Raw genomic sequence first — 7,349 nt, 5'->3', positions numbered from 1 at the left:
TAAAAAAGAAGGCACAATCAGAGACCCGCACATGGAAGTGCAGGTGGTGGTCAGTGGTGTTATATTGCTGAGGTAGGGTTGGGGTTTTGCAAGTCAGTTCAAGAACCTGATAGTTGGAGGGAAGTCGCTGCTCCTGAACCTGGTAGTGTGAGACATCATTCTTTTGTACCTCCTTCCTGACGACAGAAGCGAGAAGAGGGCAAGACCCGGATGGTGGGGATGATATTTGCCGCCTCCTGCAGATGTTCTCAATGGTGGGGAGGGATGTGCCCATGGTAAACCGGACTGTGTCCACTACTCTCCACAGCTTCTTGAGTTCCTGTGCGTTAGAATTGCAGTACCAGGCCATGAAGTAACCAATCAAAATACATTCACCTTTAGAAAAAGATGCCCCGCACGCAATAGTTCACAGGTTCAGGCCACTGGGTAGATCTTCAGAATCAGCGGTTATCTGTGAGACCCTGGGGAGGATTGTGCCAGACCTCCGGGTGAACATGAGGGTCACGAGGTTACACGCGCAGCCCCTCTTAATTCCCTGATTGTTCCAAATTGTCTTTTTTCCCCAATGAATTTCTACAGAATAGGAAATGCTCGCATCCTAACATGACCCGATACCTGTGGATCCGCAGCAATACATTGGCCGCAAACTGTTCTCTCCACCAACACTGGGATGAGCTCTCCGTCATTCAATGAGATCAGTAATGCCTTCAGCTTGCTTGAGTCACTTTCTTAATGTGGTGCTTAAATTCTTCACTTCTTCCATGGGGAGCTCCGGCATCTTGGAGCTGGATTCAGTCACGGAAACGTGCAGACAATTTAAAGGACTGTGGGTGGAAAACACACGACATTGGAAAAGAAGGCACAATCAGAGACCCGCCCATGGAAGTGCAGGAGGTGTTCAGTGGTGTTCCTTTGAGATGGGGTGAGGGTTGCACGCTCAAGGGCTCGAACCTCCGGTCCCGAGATAAATGTCTCCTGCTCTCCCTCCTGACGAATATCAGCTGCGGTAATACACGCTCCTGAAGTATATTGTAGTGCAGGGTAAGTGGTCTGTGTGCGAACATTTTGTAAATGTTAAACTGCAGAAATACATTTACCAACCAGAAAGATCGATACCTGTATTCTTACCTAAACATTCCCCCTGTTACTGTGATCATTTTATTCTCTCACTGTTTCACTTGTTCTTTCTTCTCTTCCATCAATAAATTGACATAGTCATACAGATACAGACCCTTCGGCCCACCATGTGCATGCGATCCATCTCCCATAGTCCTTTTAACCTAGGATTGGATCTTCTATTCCTTGGCGATTCAAGTGTTCCTCAAGGTGTATCTTAAATGTTCCTCCACCAACGAGTTCCTGAGTCCAATCACCCCTTGGGTGAACGAAAAACTTCCTCAGATCCGCCTGAAGCGTTTCCCACTTCACCTTAAATCTGTGACTTCTCGTTGTTGATACCTCAGTCTTGGGTAAAAGTTCTATAATCGAATCTGTCTCCGCCACATAATTGTATACGGCAAAATCAGCCCCCAAATTTGCACCAGCCGCCTGAAACACATTTCAGGGAAACATTCCCTTCGACTACGAGGACACCTCATACACATTGAACTCAGTGGGGTTTTATCCTTTCCCCTCAATAAGGTTCCAGTTATGTGGTCCAATCTGCTGCCTCACTTGACTTTTCCGTTGACAATGAAAATCTGCTCCTGAATTTCTCCAACAATGCTTTAAAAACAGTAGAGGTGGGGTTTCTAACACCAGATCTCACAACTCCATGACATTTGACCAGTGTTCTTGAGAGCTAATTATTTTCTCATTGATTAGTTACTGATGCATGGGACATCTTCTTAATGTCCTTTCGAATTTTCGCTGCAGCCTCATTCCACATCATCTGCAAATACTTTGCTTCTTTTGTGAGATGTAATTTTTATTTCTTTGATAGAATCACAGTTGATTTGCTCTCCCAATACCGTGACACGCAATCCAGCTATAGGTTTGACCAACAATTCTGTCTTGAAGTAGATTTCCAATATAGACTTTGTGCATATGCTGGGGAAATTTGTGCAAGTTGCTGTTGGTCCAGTCAAAGCCTGGACCATTGAGCCGAGGCCAGGAGTTCCAACATTCACCGTGCGGCTAGAAAGCTCAGCTTGATATGAAAGGTGAATTAAGGATGGCAACTAGAGTTGTGAAAACCTCATTTTCTTTCTTCATATATGAACGAAATGTCTGTGCTCCCCAATGTAATGATTTAGTATAGTTGACATCTGAACGTCATTGGATCTTGACTACACTGCTGGACTACGACCCAGGAAAATAAGAAATAAGTGCTTGGTGGTATTGTCTACATCTACCGTGAACAAATTTGAACCCCAAACTGTTGATTGAAAGGGATGTACAACTCATTGCGCAGTTCAGAGGAGTTTTATTTCCAACTTCCCATATTTCAAAGCGCACGAGGAAACAGGAACAATTAGTCTTATTGTGATTCTCCATTACAATTTGGACGGATTCTGTAAAGTCAATCCAGGGAGAATTTGTCAAGCAGGAACTCTCCCAGGACATTATCAGGGGCTCACAATCTCTGCAGGTCGGTGATGTGATCGCCAAGCTTCTTGATCATCTTCACTTGCTCGTTCAACTACTGGTTCTGCTGGAAGTTACACAGCTGGAAGTAAAGAGGGAGAGAACAGGTCCCTCCCGGATCAGTTGTCATGGAAGTCCCAATTCCTCATCTGGATCTTTAATTTGTGATTGGAGGATGATTATTGATGCTGTGAGTGTTATGCAAAATTGTCTCCAAATCCCAATGTGAATCTAGATCTGTGACAATGATCTTTGAATTTAAGTGAGTGGTATCAACATTCATTTAAAGCACAGAATGCACAATTTCACACAAACAACTTACACGAGGGTCAGTGCGCTGAGCTGTGAGTTTGCGCACAACCAGCAGGCTCTGATTCACATCCTTCTCCATCTGAAGAACTCTCCGTATTTCCGCTCGACCGTTGCTCCACTCATCCTGCTCTGGCCTCTGAAAACAAAGATTATGTGGAACATCAACAACAAGGTAGAAAGTAACCAGTAGTGCGCAATTCCAGGAAACAAAGTAGCACAAGACAATATAACTAACACATCTGGACATCAAAAACATCGATTTAAATTGATTACTAAATTTAATTGCTTCATTGTTGCACGGGAAAACGACTGAAGCAGACCTGAATGTCCGCAAGCAAGATCCGGCCTCCAAGCCGATTCTGGAATTCCATCAGTTTCTTAGCCCGTTCCCGTTCCTCAGTGCCCCGCTTACCGAAGAACTCTGCAAAGTGACGAAGGGCTGTGCATAAGGATTTAAAGATTTTCGTTTAAGACTTGTATTACATCTGGAAATTCGAGATAATTTATTTATTCTTGAAGTATTGAAAATGCAAAAGGAGGTTATTCTTTATCTACGCAATGGATTCAGTCCAGGTAGAATCAATTACTGGGATTAACTGAGAAACATAGGAAACCTGCAGCACAAAGCTGTGCCGAACATGTCCCGACCTTAGAAATTACTAGGCTTACCCATAACCCTCTATTTTTCTCATCTCCATGTACCAATCCAAAAGTCTCTTAAAAGAACCTTGAAGACCTTGCTTGTCTGCTGGAGGCGACAATTGGATTGGTTGCATTGTGATGATATTGAGTGCACCGTTCGAACGTTCTGAACTTACGTCAAGACCAAGTTCTCTGGCATAAGTATGTACGAGTACCCTCACTGCAAGGGATAATCTACTGTATCAACCTAGTCTGCAACGACTAGTTTACGTCACTACTTCAGTCTCTATGTAAAGGTCTAACTGTCAATATCCACTGTTTTGAGAGGCGGACCCCTTTCCCCAACCAAGGACCAGATACAACCAACAAAGGAAGCTGTTTAAAACGTTTTTTTTAAGCGAGACACGTTTAATTCTAGTAAGTAATTCTTAGAAACGACTTGTAACGTAAAGGATTTCCAAACACAAGTACAATTCTTACAAGCTGAAGAGTCATACCAACAATTGCAGATGAACAACTCGTCCGTCACGAAAACCAAAGGCTAAGGAATGAATTCTCGGTCTTATTTCTGTGACCCCATGTCATCCCCCTTCCCTGACTACTTTCTAAATTTTACTGTGTTTTCCCCCCACTTAATTCACATCATTGGCATATGATGTTCTTCTTCAAACCTCATTTTCAGGCCAAAGGTGATTTTTGCTTAATGAGAAACCACTTCTTGAGCTTTGGACAGGTCGTGCTGCTGTGCTACAACGCCAAGGATAGCAATAAACCTTTTAGGGACGTGGAAGGTGAATATCAACTGGCAGAATCACCCATTTCATATCTGAAGTGAGTATACTTGCTCGAGACAAATAAATATTTCCCAGTTGCAGGAATTTTCTCCGACTCTGAATATGGAACAACACAACAGAGTGGCAAGCTCTTCAGTCCACCGTGCGCGCCAAATTATACTTCTGCTGGCACATGACACACATGCCTCCATATCAATGCGTCTGTATAAAATCTCGTTAAACTCCACTACGGTACCAACTTCGGCCACTACATCTGGCAGTCCATTTCATGCAACAACCCCTTTAAAAATTTGTCCTTACATGCATTCCCTGATATTTGGCATTTCCACCCTGGGTAAAAGATTGACCATCCACTGACACTCCATAGGAAACGAAAGTTTGTTCCACCTGTCCGTGCAGCTCATTCCCTCGAATTCAGGCAGCGTCTTGTTATGTTAGACCTCTTCTGCACCCTCTTCAGAGTCTCGAAGAGACTCGAAGTCCGAAGTATAGAGATCGGAATTGCACGCAATGCTCCAAATGCGACCTAACCGCTGCAACAGGACTTCGAATCTTATACTCAGTGCCACGACAAATGAAGGTAAGCTTGTCATAAGGCTTTACTTAGATAATAGCCTTAGGTGGCAACTTTCAGGGAGGTACAGACTTGGACCCCAGGATCCATTCGTGCATGAATGTTCTTAAGGATGCTCTAATTAACTGTACAATTCCTCCTTACATTTGACACCACAAGGTGCAACACAATAATTGCCCGGATTAATTCCCATCAGCCATTTCTCTCCATCTATCTGTAACTGATATATCTTCTGCTTTATCCTTTGTCAGTATTCACTGTCAACAACCCTAATGTTTTAGGTCTTCAAACTTATCAAATTCTTCAGGAATAAGAACCTCTGGTAAGATATCAGCTATGCCATTGATCTCAAGGATACGTATTTATGTAGTCATGCAGAAACAGACAACTGCACTTCCATATCTGCAGAGTTACATGAACTACATGACTGGCAACGTGATACGATTCTGGAGAAATTGACCATTTTAATGTCGTGAATTAAACCGTGCAAGTAAAAACAAGACTCATTGCAGTCGTTTGTACAACAATACTGTGCCGTGGCTGGAAGAGTTAAAACGACATAATTGAAAATTGAAACTGAATCGAGTTTTTCGGCATTGGATCACTTACCATCTCACATAGAAATGGAACTGGTTTTAGACTGAAGCAACTGCACATGTCGGAGGTCATTAGCTCAACGATGTCACATTGGATAAGGAAGACCTCTAGAATTCTGGACTTGAGAAATACCGTCCATACACTAAACTGAAGAACTCCTCAGAAGATAAGTAATGGAAGACTCACCATTGAAAGGTAAACTTAGGAGGAATAGGGCTCCATGTTGATCTGCTTGTTGACACCAGCTTCACAGTCCTGGTGGTAGCTCTGACAGATTTGGGAATCCATAATCGCGCTCTCTTCACTCTAATGCAAAACAATTCAAACCGACCCTGCATCTTGCTCCTTGCCATTGATTTATATGCCTGGAAGCAGCTTAATAGTGTAAAACATGAGCTGAACAATGATGATTGGCAGTCATTAGTAACCATGCAGCCACTCACCATGAATCTAAACACCAATGACCACGAGAGAAAAGGCAAAGGGTAGGAGGTGGTGAGACACCGAGCCAATCAGGACTTGGAGAAACGTCTTAATTACGACAGAAATTATCAGTTTTATCTGCTTAGCTACAATGTTTCGCCTTGTCCTCAGATTAACTTGGTCCATTTTAGATATTCTCCTTTTTTCTGCATCTCTCTGTCTCCATCGGAGGAGAGAATATCCACTGGAGTTTACTGTAAACCCACTGATTCCCACAACGACTCTTCCAATCCTTTCTCCTGAAATAACGCCATCACTTTCCGTCGGTGTCCGTCTCTGCCACATTTGTCCTGAAGGTGAGGCTTTCCGATCCAGAACATCTTCAATATCCTCCTTTGTCAGGATATGTGACTTTCCCTCTGCTGTAGTTGATGGAACCCTCACGCACATGTTGTTAATCTCCAGTCGTCTGCACTCACAACACACCACCACAAGAGAGATCAGAGACAGTGTTCCCTTGGCCCTAAGGTTTCACAACACTACACTCCAAACTCAGCATCTCCTCTTTCGTCATTTCCACACGCTGCAACAGGATGCCACCGCCAGCTACATCTCCCCTTCATTCTACCCCGCCACTTCTGCTTCCCACAGAGTCCACTCCCTCCACTCCTCTCACATCCCTTCAGCTCTCCTCTCACCCCCTCCCTGCTATCATCGAGTCTCCTCTCCTCATCACATCCCTCTGCTCTCATCCCTTCGCCTCTCCGCTTACCCCACTCTAATCTCTAACCTCTCATTTCCCGTCCAATGAGAGAACTCCCTTCTCTCTGACCCACATCCTCTCTGTCTCCTCCCTTGCTCCCCATCTCTCTCAACCCCTCTATTCTCACATCATCAATCCTCAGCCGCTCCATTCCGTGCCCCTCTTCTCCGAACACTTTCCTCTCAGAACACCTCCTCCTCTCTAAACAGAACACCTCCTCTCCGCAGCTGCTCCTCTCTGAACACGCTCCGCTCAGAGCACTTCCTCTCCGCACCCTCTCCTCCCCGAGCACTCTCCTCTCAGAACACCTTCTATCCTCACCCCCCTCCTCTCCGAACACTCTCCTCTCAGAACACCACCTCTCCACACCCCATCCTCTCTGAACGCTCCTCTCAGAACACCGCCTCTCCACATCACCACCCCCCCCCCCGACCCTTTTTCTATGAACCAAACTTCTCGGAATCTCATTCACTCTGAACCCATCCTCTCTATTCGCTCTTCTCAGCCACTGTCTTCTCTGTACATCTTGTCCCCTGATCCACTTGTTGCCCCGTCCGCTCTGCCCTACCTTCCCCCTTCCTTTGTTCTTTCTGCCGTTCTCCTCTTTGTCACACTCTCTACCACCCTCTCTATCCACATTTCTCTGTTAACTTCTTCG

At 44.7% G+C, this 7,349-nt stretch overlaps 1 pseudogene; it reads right to left on the bottom strand.

Moving 5' to 3' along the window:
• Positions 1 to 2,521: 2,521 nt before the first annotated feature.
• Positions 2,522 to 5,793, bottom strand: LOC127586489 (ferritin heavy chain, oocyte isoform-like; annotated as a pseudogene).
• Between the last annotated feature and the right edge of the window lie 1,556 nt (positions 5,794 to 7,349).

This window comes from Pristis pectinata, chromosome 37 (assembly GCF_009764475.1).
Source record: "Pristis pectinata isolate sPriPec2 chromosome 37, sPriPec2.1.pri, whole genome shotgun sequence".
In the NCBI taxonomy this organism is placed as follows: Eukaryota; Metazoa; Chordata; class Chondrichthyes; order Rhinopristiformes; family Pristidae; genus Pristis; species Pristis pectinata.
The sequence above is the reverse complement of the archived record's forward strand: the minus strand, read 5'-3'. Positions and strand labels throughout refer to the sequence as shown.